This window comes from Pectinophora gossypiella, chromosome 1, assembly GCF_024362695.1.
Source record: "Pectinophora gossypiella chromosome 1, ilPecGoss1.1, whole genome shotgun sequence".
NCBI lineage: Eukaryota > Metazoa > Arthropoda > Insecta > Lepidoptera > Gelechiidae > Pectinophora > Pectinophora gossypiella.
In genome coordinates, this window is record NC_065404.1 from 11,767,553 (window position 1) to 11,789,744 (window position 22,192).

Genomic DNA, 22,192 nt, shown 5'->3' on the forward strand with positions numbered 1-22,192 from the left:
CACAAAGTGAAATTCACAAAGTGATTTTGACAATAATCCCATCGGGAATCGAACCCGGATGTCCAGATCGTGAGCCCAGCGCTCTAACCACTAGGTGACGGAGACTGCTGACTTATAAGTCTTATAACCCATCCGAATTAAATGAATATCTTACATCAAAGACGATGCGTGCTTGCAAGGCGTCTAGATTCGCGCAAGTTTATACGTTATCGAGTGGCAAAATCGGTTTGCAACTTGGCTAGATATGCTGTGACTGCGTCTATCCCTATTTGTGGTTTCATATCGGTTTTGACAAATAGTAACCGAATGAAAGCTTTAAAGGCAATCGACGTCATCCTGTCACTATCATAACTATTGTATTCGTTTTGAAATGCCAGTGAAATATCCGTGAAACATTTTCTATTGATATAATACACACATACATAAACTCACGTCCGTAAACCCTGATGGGGTGGGCTGATCCACAAGGAATCAAAGACAACTTGCAGCCACTGTTGATACAAAGGCCTAAAGCGGATATGAGGAACATTATGGTGACAAGGGATCAGCCTATCGTCCATAACAATTGTTCACCAAGTTAGGAAGGCGGTCTCTTTGTCTCTATTTTACGACGTACCCGGAAATATAAGCAACTGAACGTGTTTTCTATGTTTCTGTTTTCGCTCCAGTCCAGCATAACAAGCTGGATGTATTGATGAATAGTCTGTGCTACATGGAATGCAATAAATAATTGAGTATTGAGTATAGATAAATGCATAAACATCTGACGCTCATACTTCTCATCAGAAGCCGTCGGAAGACTACTTACAAACACTTTTGGTATCGGTCAAAGTTTCCTAACAACGGAAAAAGTTTCAACCCTTAGATTTTCTGATAAAACTAGTGCCAAATACGTTTCGCTTGTCGTTTTATTGTGAAATATAAAACGTGTTTCAAATACGAGCATTTTTACGTTTCGAAACGCATTTAAACAGCCAACATAGAACGTGACGCAGCATTCGCGTAAAACGAAACGTGTAGAAATATTTGTAGGCGACCTTTTAACTGCTATAGCAGCTAACTAGTTTATGTAGTAGCTAGTTTCTGGCATAATGGAAATTACGTTCCATTTCCGGGCCGTGATTGAGGTCTAGCCGCACCCTCGGCGGCTATGTTACAGACGTAAATTAAATTATACTCCTAGTGCACTGTGTTTAAGTTACATATTACGTTACTTATTTTACTGACTTTAATAGCGGCGTAATTAGTGTTGTGTAGATTAAGGTTTTTATGAAATATTTTTTGGCCTTGTTTCTAGCTAAGTGCTGTACCTACGTGTGATTTACAGTAATAGTAATTTATATTCATGGTTTATCGCGACGTATATTGTATCGAATTGAATCCGAGGAGAATCTGCAACAAGATAAGTCAAGAAATATTATTATCGGCATTTCGATATTTGTTTCGATTAGTTTGGTGCCAGCATTAGAGTTCACACCGCTTTAGCTAACTAGGACAACGCTAAATCGACGCTATATCAACTCTGGCACACCCCTATCAAACCAGCCAAGCAGTGAATACTCGTATGCATATAAAACAAAAACAAGCCATAACATTCAAAACCATGTTATGTAAAAACAAAAGCAACGTACGACAACAGAACAAAAAATTGTATCCGAACGCAAAACTACGTTCCGTTTCTGGAAATCCGCACAAACGGTGCCAAACGGCTCGATGCTCGTACAAGTAAGTATGCAATAACATCTTTGTCCATGCCACCAGGACATTATTGCTGGGATCAGGTGAAATTCCAGCGCTGTAACCTAAAACGACTGGTCGAATCTGAATACAACTGCCAATAACTAGTTTGAACCGGTTAAACGTATCGATTAAGCATTAATTCAACGATTCTACATCTCAAATGTGTCATAGTAGTGGAGTTTGTCTAGTTCAGATGTTAGGCACAGCATATTAAGCACCCACCACTGCTTACGGCTTCTCCGACCTCTGCAGAGTATATGGCCGCTTCAGTCACCGCAAATTCTTCCCACTGCCAATATCCCTATTGAGGAAACCCCACTATCAACCATCGTAAGATGAACTAAGTACCCACGCGTAACCGACCTTTTTGTAATTTCTTCTCCTTCGCAAAATGACGTAAATTCAAAAGTGTTACATTGACCTTCAACAAGTTTATCCATGATAATTACGTTGAATAAATGATTCTGATTTCTGTTAGACCAATGTGATAGGTGGTGAGCCGTATCGCCGTTTATAATGGTCGAGCCAACTGTGTTAGTGAAGACTGCACTTAAGATAAATTAATAACTCATTGGTGCAAGTCCAGTACCGGGATTTGAACCGGCGCTCCACAACCACTGCGCTGACAGGACCACAGTGACTTAATAGTGTTTGAGATATATTTTCTGTACTGTTCTCAACATTTTCTTGCTCTTATCGCTTTTGAGTCTCAGATCGACGCAGTCAACCAACAAACCAATGTTACCAATTCCTTGCTGCATGGAATTAGATAAGTACGTAACATGTGCAACCGCTGGATTTACATTCAAATTGGGAATATTAATAAAATCAATAACTGCGCATGTGCGGTATTTAAGTCGACTATAGGGTTCCGATAAAAAGAGACTACCAAACTTCTATAAATAATTCCATCATTTTAGACTATACGGGATCTGTGAGACAGATGAAAAAAACATTTGGCTATATATAATAGGATACTAATAGATACATATATTATATATTTATAATTAAAAAACAAGCTTGCAAGCTTCTTGCTGATAAGGTTTGTTCTTTGACGAAGCCGTCTTTTTGTTTTTTTTAAATATTATTATGTCGTAAAAACCGACAAAGGATTGTGTCCTCTAACATGATGGACCAATGTTATGGGCGATAGGCTGATCCCTTATCCCTCACCATAAGGTTCATCATATCCAGCTTACGACATCGTATCAACAGTGGCTGCAAGTTGTCTTTGTTTACTTGTGGCTCTGCCCACCCCATTAGGGATTACGGGCGTGAGTTTATGTATGTATGTACGTAAATATTATTATCTAATTATTACCTTTAATATCCAGCCAATACGTACCTAAGGCACAGTGAATACCACTCGATAAATTAGGTTAATAGAAGGGAATAAAGACACTATGTTACCTTTACTGAGGGATATAACCCTTCTTAATATTTTTCTAGTAAGAGTAAATAAACGTCCGTCTGTGCTCACCATTTGTCCGGCCAAGTAGTTTATGCCATCGGCGGAAAATATACAGTAAATCAGTCATAAAAGATGATTTTCTTTTACAGTTCAACAAAGCGTCAAAAACATATTTCTTGTAAAAAAAAAACATAATATAAACAACGTAAACATCATCTGAATTGAATGAACTGCGCAATTGTCTCCATTCATGATGACTCATGTCGAAAAATACGAATAAAATGTGAGTCTAAAAATGATCATCTCCTAGCATTTTCCCGTTTTCATAGGGTCCGCTTACCTATACTGAAGATTTGACAGAACCGGGTGGCCCGGATGAGAGTTCAAAAATATAATATCTAATTATGTACTTACAATACAAATTCAAATTCAAATAATTTATTTCAGACCATAATAATGTCCATAGAAAAAATAAATAATAATAAACACTAAATAAGTACAAAAAATTTATAAAAAATAAAAGTACAAATACATAAAAATTATAAATAAACAAGAAATTAAAATTAAAAATCATTAATAAAATTAACAACGTGCGAATAAAATGATATTCGAAAACACAAAAGTGATTATTTTCAATGTGAATCATCAGATAGGACTGCTTTGCAATATTCGGTCAAGGGGAAATATTTTCATTTTGACAGAGTTCCAAGTCTCCAGCGCGTTAACGATGTTCGATATTGTTTTATTTAAAAGAAACTGGTTTGCTAAACGTTTACGCCAGACGTGTTTAATGGACCCGTCTGGTTTATAGTTTCTTTCCACTTTTAACAATAGCGATGTATAATAAAATTTACGATATGTTATGTCGAAAGTCCTGGATTTGAGTCTTGGCTGGGTAAATATACTTCTTTAATTTATAGAGTGATGCATGGTATTGTGACAATTAGTGTCTGTAAATATTTATTTAAATCGTCAAGCTTTATTGTCTTCTCTTTTTTGATGGCTAGGATGGCGTTTACTACTTTAACCAGATAAATATTTTCTCATGGCTAATAATATAATAACAATTGTTAATACCACGCACTACATTTAGATAATATTGTCTTAAAGAGCCTCTGCGTGTTGCCTTCGGCCCCACGCACGCCTTCCAAAAGCCCAGGACTACATAGTCCCGAGATATGGAACCGATATTATAATACCTATATATACTACCTCTATAATAAAAATCTTAGAAGACCTTCAGCTTCTTGTCTTCCCGGGCATGTCGTAAAACTCGACAGAGATTGTGTTCTTTCAAACACGATAGACAATTATTATATGCGATAGGCTGATCTGTTGTCACCATAATTATGATGCCATAAAGTTCATCATATCCATCTTACGACATCGTATCAGTATGGCTGCATATGGTATTTGATTACTTGTGGTCTGACCACCCCATTAGGATTACGGGCGTGAGTTTATGCATGTATGTATGTGTGTGTAGTCTACAAATTGAAATCTCGAAGCACTAGAGATTCTAATATGGACTTTAATACACTTTAGAATTGCACGAGTGCACTTCACAACTTCAAACAGAAACAAATTAAATGTCAATCCAGCTAGATTGCACTCCCGTCCCTATGTTTATTCCGAAAGGATTATTCCAAGAACAAAATTCGTATAACTAGGTAAGTACTTACGTAAAAGAAACAGTTCAAAAATTTATATGCCAGACGCCAAGGTAATAGCTTTTGTCCACTTTTATTATTTTTGTGATGCTAATGCACAGAAGAGTTCGTATTCTATCAAATTATCGAGGTAACTTTTCTGCACCAATCCGCAGTGGAACTTAACATAACATAAGCTCACGACTAGGTTCCAATTGGGCTTGTCAGAGGTACCATCATCGCAAAATGAACCTACCCACACCGAGCTTTCTATTAGACCAACGTGATAATTGGTAGTGCACCTTATCACCCTCGAAAACTGCACTTAAGACAAATTAATAACTCATTGGTATAAAGTCTGAGGAGCTCGGTGGCGCAGCGGTAAACGCGCTCGGTCTGCGATTGTTAAAGTTAAGCAACTTTCGCAAAGGCCGGTCGTAGGATGGGTGACCACAAAAAAAGTTTTCATCTCGAGCTCCTCCGTGCTTTGGAAGGCACGTTAAGCCGTGGGTCCCGGCTGCATTAGCAGTCGTTAATAACCATCAATCCGCACTGGGTCCGCGTGATGGTTTAAGGCCCGATCTCTCTATCCATCCATAGGGAAGGCCCGTGCCCCAGCAGTGGGGACGTTAATGGGCTGATGATGATGGTACAAAGTCCGGTACCGGGGTACGCAGTGGAACAACTTGGCGGAATATCGACGGTAAAAAGCAATCCTGCTGTAACCCACAAAATGCAAAATGTTCACCAGAGCCCAAAAACTTTTGAAAAATTTGAAAAAAAATCATATCTCCTAAACTATTACGCCTATAAATGTGATTTTTAGAACCAAAATGTATTTTTTGATTATCTATCATTTCAAATACCTAAAACTTACTAGAAGTTAATTTAAGCCTATGTTTGTGTGGGTTACAGCAATCACACTTTTTTTTCTGTTACACAAAGTTGCTGTAAATGAAGCAGGTAAATGTATGGGCCACTCAAAATCAAGTACTTTATTTATACGCAAAATTGCTGTAATTCACTTATAATAACTATTCCTATATAGCAATTTTGATGTAAATGTCATAAGTCTGTGTTAGCTGGTGCACTTAATTGTCTTAACTAACAGAAGTTGTGAAATGATAATAAAATTAAAATGATGTAAGTATGGAATTACATTTATATGAAGTCATTTTAAAATGTTAAAGAACATAAACCCACTAATAAATAGCTAAATTATGAAATTAAAAATTAACATCTTGCATACACATAAGGAACTATAGTGTACTCCGACCGCTTAAAGCACGGGAAATACTACCTGTAGCGTGCTATACTATTTAACAGGTAAATTGTATCAAAAACATTATACACTACTCCTACTTAGGTATCTATTAAAGAAAATACTTCTGTAAATTTGCCGCAAATGGCATTATTTACTTGGCTAGACAAATGGGGGGCATTGAGGGCTCGAACCCGGTACAAAATATAAGACAACAGGCCTGAGGGTGCCCAGTTAGGCAGATTAGCTGCTGTACTTAAAGCTTTGAAGGTATTCGGAAGCCAACCTTTTTCTGCGGCTACCCACTCTGCGACCTGAGGCGTGAAGTAGGAGGTGTATTTTAAAGTACCCTCTTGCGCGGTGACAAACGATACCACCGTTACCGCTCCTAAACCAGCGAATCTCACCGGGAAGGGAGTGGTAGCTAGGGCTCTGTCGAACGGCCCGCTAGGCTTCGTACCGGTATAGTCCTGCCACGCCTAGGCCGTTAAGGTCGAAGCAGGCTCCCCCAATGGCAAGCGTGACAAAGGAACGAACGCGCACATTTGTTCGCTCGCGCATCCCTATGTTGCTAGCCGCTGTCTCGAGCCGCAACTCGCCGCACACCAAATACGACGCATACTTCGCTGGCGGAGATCTTCGGCCATCCCCCTTTCCACTGCCTCTACCCCAACTCTCTAGAGCAGAACATGTCGGGAATAAGAGGATAACAACACCGCCAGAACGGTAGTCAACGCACCAAAACCTATACCGATCTCCGGTTCATGCCCTCTTTGGACATGGAGACAACACCACCGCGCTCATACGCGGCGGTTTACACTACCCCTGGCTCACCCCCACATGCGCCTTCATGTCCATCCCTGCGCATGACGCCCACGCCTGCGCCCGCTCTCGCTCCGGTGAGTTTGCAACCACTGATCCGCCCACGCAAGAAGGTTCCGTCCACAGTGGTGGATCATCTGCCCAGTTGGACGCACCACTTCCGACAGGTGTGGGATAAGTTAGGCCATGTTCCCAACGCGCGTCCATACGGCAAAAGAATACGCTTCCTGGCGAAAACCGATAAGGAGTTCAGGCTTTACCAGCGTTACGTCACCAACCTGGAGAAAGACACTGGACTCTTTTGGTTCACGTACACTCCCCTGATGGAACATTCGCTGAAACTGGCGACCCGCGAATTACCGGTGGATACTGACATCGCAAAACTCGAGGAGGAGCTGAAGAACCGAGGCTACGAACAGGAGTATATCCGCCCCATCCAGGCCCGCACAGGCAAGCCTGGTTGCATCTTCTTCGTGGAGATCCGGCAAACACTGGGGTTCCAAAAGATCTACGAAACCTCCGAACTCCTATGCATGCCCGGTATAAAAGTCAAAGCATAAAGAAGACCCAAGCGCCACAGTGCCACCACTGCCAATAATTCCGGCACAGCAGCCACAACTGTCATCGTCCCATAGCCTGCGTGCGATGCGGTAAGAGCCATGCGGCGAAAGACTGCATGCCTCCCCGTGAGGAACCGGCTATCTGTTGTAACTGCAGCGGACTTCACCCGGCTAACAGCTCATCCTGCCCGGTAAAGGTGCGCGAGCTGGCAACATGAATGGAGGGCACTACGCCATCAACGAGTGCAAGAGCCTCGAAACCCACAGCAGCAGCTACCGTCGCGAAGCATCCCAGCGAACTGACAGCCCAGAATTCGCACATGGCAGCGGCAACCGTCCAGATGGGCATAAACCGCACAGGTCGAAGCACTCACGCAAGAAGGCAAAATCTGCCCTGTCTGCCGCTGTGGATTCCGAACCACCACGACCAACACCAACCGCAACAACAACAGCAGTCGCCGTCCCTCCATAGGAGAAGAAGGCCAAGCGGAGACATTACTTCCTACAATGAATAAGCTGGAGATGCTGGAGCAGACTATCCAGCTACTCTACGATATCCTGGACGCCATCCGAAGCAAGATAGACCCGGTGCCCATTATAGTGAGAGGCTTGACCTCACTACTAATCCAGTTCAGTGGCGGTATTGACCATCTCCATTGAACTGCCAACGACTGGAACGAGGCTGTCCACATCTACTACTCTTCGCTGAATAGTTAGTATTGTGGTCACCTTCGAGGGTGAGTGAAGTTTCCAAGTGGTAGTTAACAGTCGTCGCCCCAAACCTTCTTCAGACCGAGCAATATGACGGAGCAGCCGGACGGCTCCAACACCGGACTCGACCATCGCCACAAGCTGACGTGCGCTCACCGGGCCTCCCCCAACGGGTAACCGCCCGGTGGGCTAGACCTCGCTAGTGGCAGAAATAAGGATTAGACCAACTCCAAATGGACAATCCCGTGACCCACTCGTATAAGTAATAATAAATACTTAATTAAAAAAATGACTCCATATTGGTAGCGAAACATAGTTACAGCAAATACCTATGTCACTCCTTCCCGACTGTCGCGGAGTAACTGAGCGACGCGGTAACCCGCGGTCATATACGCGCGAGCGCGTATTATAATGGCGGTAAATGCGCATTACCAGTAAATATCGATGTTTTTAAATTGGCGTAAGTTGTCATTGTCTGTAATATCATACTTGTTTAAAATGTAGTAAACAACGCCGATCAACAGATTATTGTCTAATAAATGTAGTAAACACAGTACGTTACTTAAATGTGTTATGCAATTATGCAGTAACCCGCACTGTTCACTATTAAATAGTGCTGTAACTACAAAGATCAAATTATTTGCAAAAGCAAAATTGGTGTAAAAGACATATCACAGAAAAATTCTGTTTTTAATGCTATTTACAGCAAATATTCAGTTGTCTTTTTGGAAAAATAAGCAAAATCCCAACGCTGTACAGAAATTTCTAGAGGTCGTAGAGCCATGGGAATAGGACCATTCGACGCAGAATTTTTTTCTGATTCCGAATCAAAAATAAAAAAAATTTGGCCAAGGTGTGGTTTACAGCAGGATTGCTTTTTACCGTCGTATGTTCCGTCGCTAGTCCAATTTATGAGCGGAGATTTGTGTCCAGTGCGAATTATAGGTATACTTAATTATATTATATACAAAACGTTAACAAGACACGAAGAATTTAGATGTATTAAAAACATGCCTGAGTGATGACTAACTGTTGTTGTTGCAAATTTTGATAGTCGACAGTGACAGTGATAAAAATATTTATGGGACTGACGTGTCACATTGAGTCATCTTATGTCAACTTCATACATTTTTATCACCTAAGGCCCCTGGGTGTTTCTTCAAGAAGAAAGCCCCAGAATCGGTTTGAAGGGGACTGCTAGAGATGAGGAAATTATCAGCCGCGCAGGCGGGGTGTTTGTCAGGGTAGAAATGTATTTATAGCTGTATGATAGCTGACTAATTGACGGAGTTGTTACGATTGTATGTTGTCATAACACCCAGTATTCCATTAAAACTCTATCAATCCTCTCTGTATAACTGTCGGGCATAATAGTGTATGGAAATCTGAATCTCACGAATTATCGTGATAAGATATTAATCTTATTTCATTTTTCAGAAGATACTTATATGAAAAAACGGCCATGAGTAATGAAACATAGGTTCTTTTTACAACCATGAGAGCCCTGTTCGGAAAACGCAGTAGTGTCATAAGTTCGAATCCATTGGTCCGGCTAAGTAGTTAATGCCATATGATGTCAATCTATAGGTACAATAAGCCGCGCAAAAAAACACCGTTGAATTCGACTTTATAAGTTTGAATAACAACCCTGACACCAGGGTTGATGAGGTTGGTCATCCACCTCACAACCCACACGATTGAAGAAGAGTTTGAATTCATGTTTGGATCATAGATAATCGATATCGCGTAGTTTCCAGGATTTGTGGGACTTAAATATAGGTGGCGAGGAGGCCCTAGCCTAAATTCGAAGCCGTGACTATGCGATGTAAAGCGCGCGTGTGTTTTTATTTTTAACATCTTCAATCATAATAATACTAACACTACATGATTCAAAGAATCATTTGACAAATCAATGCACATGCTATTCAACACTGCGTCGTATCTAACATTCGCGGAGTGCCAAGCAAGGAAGCGATGCACCAGCGATTGTCACATGCTTGTGTCCGGCAGTTGTTGGTTCTTGGGACTATGCCAGATAGTGACTAGTGAACAAGATCTTTGTGGATCTTATTCTGCTGTAATTGTGGTTTAGGCATAGAATAAGGAATAATCTACGTATAGAACGACAACTCTCCGCTCCCCACCAGCGACTGAGCTAGGTTTACCTCACCCCCTTCGCAAAAAGGTACAATTTTTCTTAAAAAAATAATTTCGCCAAACTTATACCAGTTTGTTGGCGGGCGCTCTTATAACTAAATGAGTATGCACCTTTTGTTGCTTAAAAGAAATTGCTAAATACTTAACAACTATTACAATGGTTTGATAACCGACCTTACTACCCACACGATAAGAAAAAGATTACAATGCTTATGGCGTTTATACATCGATAATGAAAAGAAATAATAGGTAAAAGATTAAAGCAAAGATTCCTGTCTCAAAGTGTCCGGGCGTGTAGTTTAGGTTAAAAGAAAAGCCTAGCGTTATCCTGTTTCCACAGGCTCCGCTTACCTGACCTGAAGATTTGACAGGTCCGGTCTTTATACAGAAATGACTACCTGTCTAACCTTCCAATCCTAAGAATAAACCAGCCCAATACAGGTTAGGTCTCATCCCTCCGAAACGCGTTTCTCTTATTTCCTTCATCACTGAACACGTGATAATAATTTTATGATCCGAACATGAATTCGAAAACAAATTCAAAAATAATTGGTTGCCTGTGTTGGGATTCGAAGCTGCAACGTCACAGCGAGAGTGAAGCATTCTTCCAACTGGGCTTCCACGGCTGCCTGATCATGCATTTTGCTAAAAACAAGGCCCGTTTGTCCTGCTTCCCGGGCTCTACGTCCTACTTTTTGACAGCAGGTATATTAACAAATAACTTTATGGGATCTACCTAATAGTAATTAGTAGTACAAACACTCTTGAAATTAACCCTCTCAAGGCCACGGCGAATGTCGCGACACTTGGATAATGGCCAACGCAATAATATCTACGAGTAGTAGTACTACATACTAAATCAGTTTGACTAAACATGCATAGATTATTGTTATCGTTTCATCAGATGGGTAATCTTCTGATACATTTGGTATTACTGGAGTTCCCAGATACTGACTTCGCCGGCGTGGTGGATGATTTCCCTCATACAGCCCTTATCGCTATAGGCCTACTAGAGTCGACAAATTCTTTCAAATAAATTCCTCCCAGACGATGCCCTGGGATGACATGCGCGCCCAACAAGGCACACTCAGGTCGGTTGTCTTGAATTTTGTACCGAGTAAGAGCCTTCGCTCCCCATTTGTCCGGCCAAGTAGCAAGTGCCATGTGCGGCATATCTACAGTAAAAACACGTCTAAAAAAAGATATGACTGTCCTGGAAAGATACAGAAACGAGTTTTATTAAATCAGTATCAATCCTGATTAGTGATACGTGTACACATTATAAATCACAAAAGTACCTTTTTGTGAGACCTCAACTACTTTCAGCGCTCCACATTTGTCCGCCCAAGTAGTTAATGCCATTTGCGGCAAATCTACAATAACCCAAGCAAAAATAAAAACCCATGACTATGCGGTTCGTAACGTAAACAATGTTGCGTCTATAAGTTTCTTGGTCGTTGTTTTAATTATAAAATACCCATCTAAATCTAGGCGTCGACATGTCTAAATTAAAATATTGGCCGACTCGTGGCCAGACAACCTCGTCTTGAGAAATTATAAGCACTTCCGTCATCATCATCATCATCATCAGCCCATTAACGTCCACACTGCTGGGGCACGGGCCTTCCCTATGGATGGATAGGGAGAACGGGCCTTAAACCATCACGCGGGCCCAGTGCGGATTGATGGTTATTAACGACTGCTAATGCAGCCGGGACCAACGTCTTAACGTGCCTTTCGAAGCACGGAGGAGCTCGAGATGAAAACTTTTTTTTTGTGGTCACCCATCCTATGACCGGCCTTTGCGAAAGTTGCTTAACTTCAACAATCGCAGACCGAGCGTGTTTACCGCTGCGCCACCGAGCTCCTCAAGCTCAAGCTAATTCCGTACTGAGTCGTATTATGTTAGATTTATTCAGTAACTAAACTGAGAGTAAATAAGAACATTAGGTACTTACATGTGACTTTCCCGATCCAGACAGATAAGTACCTACACATCAATGAGTAGGCTCTTTCTTACATACGTAAGTAAGTGTTACAACAATGAAAAATGAATTTGAATAATACAGTAGATAAATACTACTTTATTCAAGAAAAAAATGCCAGTTGCTATTCACAGTCCGTGAGTCTCACTTTCGAGAACGGAACGCCCAGCGTTTTAGCGAATGCTTTAATTTCCAATTAAAAATAAAAGGAAACGGGGCATAAATTATAGCGAACAAAACACTCATTATGAAGATGACCCTTGTTCCCGGTAAACTGTCCCCACAGGAAGCCGACCGCCGATGCGACGCAGCGATATCTTTTTTTCCTTTCCACACTCATTAAACCAACTTCAGTCAGATAAATAAAACATTTTACTACGTTTATTTTCAAACGACGCTGTTCTTACTAATAAACTCGTACAAACATGTGTGGCCTATTTATCTGTTCTTTTAAAGCTCATTTATACTCAAAGCAGAACGTTTTCATGTTTTTTATTGTAATACACGTAGTTACCGGTCGTCAATCTTTCTTTGTCACGGTTTGCTCAACGGAGTACGTATAAACTGGGTTGGGTTCTTTCGATAAAAGGTAAACAAACACTTACCTTTATATCATAATCGGGAAATCTCGATGCGGCTGCGGAGAGGAACACTTCAAGCTTCTCATTCAGTAGTGTTGTCCACAAACTATCGACACTCGAACAAGTCCACTACCGCGCAACACTAAACTATCGACTAACACCGATGAATGAACTAATTGATATTTATTATATCTAACGTAACTACAACGAACCTTGATGAGGCACTTTAAATATTGAGAGTAATTATTATCTAACGATATTTGAAAGCACTCGCTTACGCACTATTGAACTGAAATTGTCTCGAGTATTTTATGAAGGATTTAATTTTAGATAGGATGGAAGTTGTGGCGCGTCCCGGAATAGAGTCCCGTGCACCTGGAACAGAAATGTTTTTTGGATTACTATCCTGTCAACTATAATTTTTTCCTCTTAAATTAATGTAAAACATGAAAGTGAGGGTGGTTTAAAAACTACTAAAATTACACTGACAAGCAAAAATAACCGGTCGGCTACAAATAACAGGGACCTTTTGTAAATCCTATACATTTTATCCGTTTCCATTGTCGTTTTTCGTAATCGTGTACAATTAATCTTCTTCAAATATAAAGGAGTTTTAATTACTTACTTTCAATATATGGAAATTATATATCAAATATAATATTATCATATTTAATATCAGCTAACTGTTCCAGATTTTACGACATTACTATCAATTTTTGCACGGCAGTATATAATTAAATGTTACGCTGATATTGCTCTTAAGCGTTTATGAATAAAAAAAACACATTTGAAATAAAATTGGACAGTCTCCGTGGTCTAGTGGTTAGAGCGTTAGACTCACGATCTGGAGGTTTGGATTCGATTCCCGATGGGGACATTGTCATCACTTTGTGAGACTGTCCTTTGTTTGAGAAAGACTTTACAGGCTTGAATCACCATTTTATTGTCTGAAAAAATAAGATGATTCCGTGACTCGGAGGGTACGATGTAGGTCCCGGTTATTAGCCGTAAAAACACCTCCAGCAACCCGCAGTAGAGCAGCGTGGTGGAGTATGCTCCATACCTCGTTCGGTTCATTGAGGATTGAGCCTGTGCCCAGCAGTGGGACGTTTATAGCCTATTTATGCATGTTAATGTTATGTTTATGAAATAAAATTGGCTCTAAGTTCTAAACTATTTATGGACCGAACTCATTCGTGTAGGAATGACGTGTATATACATAAAGATAAGAGTGCATTAAATCCGGTCGACTAATAACTATCGATAAGGGCGGATTAGGCCTATCCCTGTTTCCCATTGGGCGGGCTACGGACGTGACTAAGCCAGTTTTCAGCTGATATATATTTGGGAACCAGAGACGTAGTTGGGGAACAAAAATAGTAGGAAAATTATTAATTGTATTGAAGCGATTAAAAAGATGTCGAAGTAACGTATACCTTACGATTTGAAAAGGTAATTTAAAATTAGTTTGCCGCTCTAGTATATAATTGGCTCAGTTTAAATTTTTTCAGGGCATAAAATCTTTATGTTTATTTAACAAATACATGCTTTTATTTAAGTATTTTTAATGCTTAATTTAAATACTTAATAAAAAAATAACGGATAAAGAATTCTACCCGAAAAATCAACATACAATTTCACCCCATCTAAATATAAAACTCAAATAAGTCCGATCAGGCGCCTCAAGTACTCTGATCTTTGATCTAAGTCTTTGATCTTCTTCTTCTTCTTCTTCTATCGTGTGGATTGCGAGGTGAATTACCAACCCCATCAACCCTGGTGTCAGGGTTATTACTGAGCCGCCATAGGCCCCTGACTCATGTAACGACTACGTACTTACATCAGTAAGTAATAACCGGGAACAAAGGCTAAACCTGCCTTCCGAAGCGCGGATCTTTTTACTTTTGGGACAATCAGGTAAACAGCCTGTATTGTCCTAACCAAACTAGGGATCACAAAGTGATTTTTGTGATATGTGTCCACCGGGATTCGAACCCGGGACCTCCGGATCGTGAGCACAACGCTCAACCACTGGACCACGGAGGCCGTTAAGTCTTTGATGAGTGTGGAAGAAGCGAATGTGGTGTGTCAGAGTCGTAGTAAGTGAAACTCCGTGGTCTCTTCTCTTATGTATGTATGCGTAGGCGCTTCCACTATCCAGGGTCGGCCCTGGCTCTGCAATCACACCGCCGTCCGCATTATCATTCGTATAACAAAGGCTTTCACGTAATAAAGGATCAACATCCCTAAGAATTTCGCAAAAATTTCTCCATCAATCTTGGGCGTGCAAAAAGCCTGAGCCACTTGATTTATCTATTTGAATATTAGCCCGGCATGAAAATAGGTCGTGCCCGCACCTCTACGGGATGCCATAAAAAGTCCGAATATTTATGTTACAATATCAAGCCATGACGTATTAATATATTTCAGGAATACAATAGGCGGGGAATCGAGAAAAGCGCGGTTAGATATGCTTAGAATATACAAAAAGAACGAAAAATACATTATTGGTTAGCACTACGATACCATTGGTTGTAGAATCCCCTAATACAAGATCAGGGTGATTTTAAAATAAGACGTAAATACTACGCACCAGACACCAATATTACTATTACTGGGGGAATAAAAAGGCCACATCAAAACAATTCATCTAAAAGACAATTTGACATTTGCACAAAAATAACTGCGCAATGCAAATAAATGTCAAATAGCAATATTGCATTTTTAGATGAATTGCTTCGGTGTGTCCTTTTTAACCCCCTTGGTCTCAATAATAACATAGGTACTTTAAGAGTTATAGTTTATTATTCATTGTCAAAATTACTTAAAGTCGTTTAAAATCCGCTATAAATATAGCTTCCTAAAACCAGATGTGAAACGCGTCGTCAAAACAGCGGGTGTAATATAAAGAAATGTCACGATTTGTGGGGTTAAAAAGGCCACATTGAAGCAATTCACCTAAAAAAGCAATATTGCAATTTAACATTTGCGCATATAAAAGTAAGTACGTACTGCAAACAAATTTCAAATAAGTAGCAATATTGTTTTTTGATATGAATTGCTTCGATGTGGCGTTTTTAACCCCCCCTTCATAATTACTTCGAGTCCCCTGCTCATTGTATCTTTGTTTATTAAAATTAGTCGAGCAGGCGCCATAGTCCTCCATAGCCTCAGCAGCCCGGTCCACTAACCCCGAACACAACAGCCCAGTTCCCTTTGTTCCTATAACCTGCAGTAGTCCTAAACGAACCGAGATTGTCTTTGAGTGCACTCCTATAGTGTATACAGGGATAATCGCCGGTTGGTGTACCATCACCTTTACGGGCCTCTGGCATCGGCCCCACGTACACCTTCCAAAAGTCCGGGACTCCATAGTCCCGAGATACGGAGAAAACATTACGTTAATTACCTATACTACAAGCGATAGCTTAACAAGCGTGTTAAGCCTAGAAATCCTCAAGTGTTTAGCTGCTTGAACACCTATCAAGGGTTAACTTATTATAATCTTGATTATATTATCAATTCGTATACAGTGTCAATTTGATAATATGACGATTCCTAAGGGGTACGTACAAAGCTTACTGGTTTTTGTTACACTTTTTTTGTGTTTTTTTTTATGTATGCAAAAATAGTAAAAAAAAATAACCAAGCAATTTAATTAAAAGATACGTAAACAAAACATTTTCTCATACTCATTGTGTGGAGGTGCAAGGTTCCATACTCGACGCCGATTGATAAGGGGAGGCTTGTGCTCAGAACAGTGACATAGGTACGGTCACGAGCATTAATATGTATACACTTTGGTACCATGTCACAATAACTTTTTTGACAAATTGAACTGTAAATCTCACTAAATGTCAAATATGTTAGTGCGACAGAGTCCTAAAGTGGGTACATTATATTGCTCATGACTGTACATGATCTATTCATGTGCTTAGTTACATAATGCTTACATCATTTGTATTATATTTATAATGTCCTCTTTTATAAATTTTCTACACCCAGCTAATGATCTTCTTCTATCGTGTGGGTTGTGAGGTGGATTACCAACCCCATCAAACCCTGGTGTCAGGGTTAGTATTGGTGATAGTTTTGATAGTTGTGATGATAGTTTTATAAACTAAACATGTACGAATTTCTAGTGCTTTTCTGCGAGCCGCTCGCTATGAGAGCCGTTTTGACATAATAAAGTACAGCAATTCGCTCCTTTAAAGTATTATTAATTAATACGAAACTCGATGAGCGGGACAAACGCCATAACGGGCATTATAGCGTACGGCTAGTTTAACATAAATGTCTGTACAGTGACTGGCCTACTCTACTCTGTCACATAAACTATATATGGACATACCTAGACAAGACAATACAAACTAAAGAATATCAAACAGCAAAGAATTTCAAACTCGCTAGATATCTGATCGCACTTCCAACTAAGCTGGATTAAACTGTATTGTACTGTGCTTTATCGCCTGCCTGCTTAAAACTACATCCATCTTCTTTTAACTTTAAACATTGAATAAAGAATAATAGGTAGGTATTCCGTATAGAGCGATAACTCTTCGCCCCGCACCTATTCAATAGATTTTTTTTCGTTTTTTTTTTATGTCTGATGTTTTTGTCCTTATTGTTATAGTGTGTGGCGTCCTTTTATGATACGAATTGAAAGAAAAACAGATTTTTTTTTCGGGCTCAAGATTCACCTCACCCCCTCTGGATGTTACTTTAGCCTAAATGGCCGTAAGCCGCTACTGAGTGAGAGAGCGCATGCGAATATTTACTAGCATTTTCTAGCGAGACAAAGATGTCTCGCAAGAAAATGCTAGTAAATATGCGGTAAATCGGACACGGTTAAAATAAGATTTTTGTATGGAGTGTCCAGTGTGTGCTTAAAGGCACATAATGGCCCCGATTCCTTCAGACACATCCTAGTTTTATTTTAAGTTATAAGTGTCAGTTTCTTCTCCGCCGAAAAGGAAAGGGACGAATGATTGACAACTGTTAATTTTAAAATAAATGTTAACTCGGACGAATAAAATAGGCATCTCGCCCATGTGAAACCCTGACGTGTGCTCTCAACTTATTAATTAAGAAAATGACAGGTATAACTTAAAATAAAATTATATGGTGTGTACAGTCATGAGCAATATAATGTACCCGCTTTAGGACTCTGTCGCACTAACATATTTGACATTTAGTGAGACTTACAGTTCAATTTGTCAAAAAAGTTAATGTGACATGATACCAAAGTGTATACATATTAATGCTCGGGACCGTACAGGAATCATTAATAAGAATTAACGGCAACTCTGTGCTTCCCACCAGCAGCTAAGTTAGGTTTACCTCCCTCCGCCCCCCCAATTCAATAATTAGCAATAAGTATAGACGTCAGACGTCACACACAGATCCGCGGTACGAAAACGTCAATGTGTAGTGTCTGTGTAAAACGAGGTGTTTTGTATGAAACGAGGTGCCCGGAGTGCGCCTATGTGCTAAAGTTCCCACGAACTTTTACAAAACCAAAATGTCTGATCGATTATTGTGCGCTCGCACCTTTCTTAACTTTTTCATACTAATTCCTAAAAACATCAGTAATTTAGTAAAACGCTCCACTTGTCACAGGATTATCTGATGACAAATTTGTTTTGCATCGAGCACCCCTTTAGCACTGAAGGGGGAAATCCCCTCAATTGCTCTTAACGTTACAAAGCTAGTTAACAACGCTGCCAATTTCATTCATTTATCTAGTTACACCGTTTTGTTGAGTGGTGTGTGAAAACATTTACTGTAGTGTAGGAAAGCTAGTGTTACCTATAACCATAGAATAAGGAATAATACTACGTATAGAATGGCAATTCTCCGCTCCCCCCCAGCGGGTAAGCTAGGTTTACCTCACACCCCCTTAGTCTTATTTCAGTCTTCATTCGCGTGGCGTCTGACGTCACGCGCGTGTGCGATAACGTCAATGTGTAGTGTCTGTGTAAAACGAGTTTTTTTTTGTATGAAGTGTCCGGGGTGTGTACAAATGTTACAAACATACAAACACAACTCTGACCTGTAATGCCTTCCGGGGTGGGCAGACCTTCAAGTCAGCAGATGACTACTTACAGTTGTGATATCACGGACTATGATGGAAGTACATAGTAATCGCAACCAACGGCTTAACGTGCCTTCCGAAGCACGGATCATCTGTCAGCAGTTATTTCATTTCTTATCATTTCTTTCAATTCTTCGTGTGATGCTCGATTGCTTGTAATAATGAGGGTTAGGTTAGAAAAAACGCTTTATTAAAGCTTAGATAAACAAGATTGGAGCATAGGAGATACTTCGTAAAGGCGTAGAATTCCAGCACTTTATTTCTATGTCCTTATGACTTGATTACATGCTATACTCTCTGAGACTCACAGCAGGCAGCTGGGGAGAAATATTCCCTGGCCAGGGCGCTTATAACATTAATTGCCATTTAATGCTTTGATGTACTATTATTTTCTTGATGTACAGTCATGAGCAATATCATGTACCCACTTTAGAACCCTGTCGCACCATCATATTTGACATTCAATGGGACTTACGGTTTAATTTGTCAAAAATGTTAATGTGACATGGTTTCAAAGTGTATAATTAGTACTCGTAACCGTACTCATCAAAGTAGGGATTATGTAGATTTTATTGATATAATTTTAAAATTGTGTACTGAATAGGCGTCCGGCCAGGAAGCATGACACAATTTTCAGTGTAGCGGGTTCCATTTTTGAATTAATATTTCTTTTTTTACCATTGATGGGTTTGCTCTTGGCCCCGGACTTGCCCGAAGGTACTGACTAGGCCTAAATTGGCGCGAGCTCACCCAGAAGGTGCCTGTTCACTCTGGCCTTGAAAGCAACCGGGTTATAGGCATTCGGAAATACAGAAGACGGCAGAGAATTCCACTCCTTATTTCATCATCAGCCCATTAACGTCCCCACTGCTGGGGCACGGGCCTTCCCTATGGATGGATAGGGAAGATCGGGTCTTAAACCACCACGCAGGCCCAATGCGGATTAGTGGTTATTAACGACTGCTAAAGCAGCCGGGACCAATGTCTTAACGTGCCTTCCGAAGCACGGAGGAGCTCGAGATGAAAACTTTTTTTTTTGTGGTCACCCATATCCTATGACCGGCCTTTGCGAAAGTTGCTTAACTTCAACAATCGCAGACCGAGCGCGTTAACCGCTGCGCCACCGAGCTCCTCCTTATATATTAATAGATGCTAAACTTGCGATTTAAAATAAAATAAAGCTGAAAACAACTTCAACTCCCAGCGATGATACAATCAGATTTGAAAAGTGTCGACGCGATTGAACTCAAATTCAGCCCTGTCATTGAAAGCGGCCGTGGTTCCCCGCGAATGAATAATACATAAAGATATCAGCTGCGAATAGCAATTATTGCAGCGATCGTCGTAACAAATCATTTTCAGGAAAAAAAAATGTTAATGAGTATTTTTTTTTTAATTTTCACTGAACCCTGGCCTTTTTTTGTGAGCTGCGGCACCCATATACCTTTATGTTTTCCAACTAAATATTAATGTGTGTATATATTTTAATGTTGTAAATGTATAATATGACGTATCGTAGGTTTTAGCTAAATAAACTTTTTTATTAAGTATATATTTTTTTATGGTACCTACTGGAGTGATGGGTTTCTGAACAAATTCGATTATCATACTAGACCATAGCTAGAAAGTACCTCCCTTAATTGCGCATAATCATAATAATTTGTGTTGATCTAATCGAATGATCTATGAAAGTTGTTGTTTGTATTTAAACACGTTAGAAACACATGCAAAATTACGTACCTAATAAGTACTTCCAAAAATTCTTTTACTTAAAATTGACTTAGTCTTTTTCAAGTACTCGTCGACTCGATTGAACTATGTCATTGAGCCGCGTAGTGTGTCGCGAATGAATAATGCAAATAAAGGTATCCGACGTGAATGCCAATTACTGCAGCGTTCGTTGTAATCCCTTTGCTGACATAACATTTTTACACACCGCCTCGCACAGTAAAACATATGACAGGCGAGAAAAAAAATCTACCGTATTTCTAGCACAAATCACAGCTTTTTTTTTGACGTGACTTATTGTATATTTGCCGCAGATGCTATTAACTACTTGGCCGGACAAATGGGGAGCGCTGAAGGCTCTCACCCGGTACAACGTTTAAGACACCAGGCCTGAGGGTGCCCAGTTGGGCGCGAACCTCGGCTCAGGGCGTCGTCTGAGAGGAAAATATTTGAAAGAATAATCGACCCTAGTGGGTCGATAGCGAAAAGCGCTGATTGAGGGAAATCGTCGACCACGCCGGTATCGAGGTCCTGATAAAAAATCACAGCATGCCTATAATTCTTGTTAATGTTGAGGAGGAGTTGAGTCACCTTAACTCTAACAAGGATAGACATGATGTAATATTGTGTGTTTCTAGCACAAGCTGTTCTTCTCGAATGTTCTCTAATTTACGAATCCCTTCAGCAGCGCCATTGTAACTTAGTATACTTGGCGTAATTATTATTACATTTCTACGTACTCTTAATTACGTAATTCTGTTGGAAGAGTACAACTTGGTAATTAAAACACAGACGGCATCCGAGAGACAGTTTCAACGAAAGTATTTTCAACTACATTCATACGAGTTCACATGAGTTCATAAATAGTAGGTACGTGAAACAAAACTTGTGTATTTATGTATAACTAACGCTATAACACGTAATCCAAAACGCGTCTGAAGTGACCTCAACTCTAAGTGGTATCCTGTCATAACAAAGTTCATTAATCTTTGAATACTAGTAGCTCACACGCATATCACTGATGTAGGGTAAAAATCCGCCAAACTGAAGCGGGACTGGGCCGGACACGTTTGTCAGAGGTATCTGTAGCGATGGGCACGAGTCATTACCCACTGGACTCCTCAAGGCGGGCATAGAAGACGAGGAAGACCGCGTAAAAGATGGCGTGCTGACCTCAATGCTTATCGGAAGGATTGGCCGAAGATCGCGCAAAGTCGAGAGGAATGGAAAAATCAATTTTTTGATTTTGCCCTGGAATGGAATCGAATAGGCCAGATAAGATGATAAGAGACTAGCACACCCTGGACACTCCATTCAAAAATCTATTTTTTGTGCTGCCTTACCGCATAAATGCGAGCGAGACAGACAATCCGCGTGCTCCCCCTTACTCCTTAATGGTTTACGGCCATTTAGACTAAAGTAAAACCCAGAGGGGGTGAGGTAAATCTAGCACGGCGGCCGATACAAATTTGGTGCGGTGCGGAGAGTTAACA

At 40.3% G+C, this 22,192-nt stretch overlaps 1 protein-coding gene across 5 annotated transcripts in view; it reads right to left on the reverse strand.

The window, feature by feature from the left end:
* The window catches only part of LOC126371097 (inactive dipeptidyl peptidase 10), a 165,163-nt gene that overhangs the window by 139,754 nt on the left and 3,217 nt on the right, over positions 1-22,192 (reverse strand). For all 5 annotated transcript variants that reach the window (XM_050016411.1, XM_050016646.1, XM_050016338.1 and 2 more), the window contains exon 2: positions 12,902-13,252. The gene's annotated coding sequence lies outside the window, so the exon portion shown is untranslated. The remainder of the gene's footprint in view (positions 1-12,901; positions 13,253-22,192) is intronic.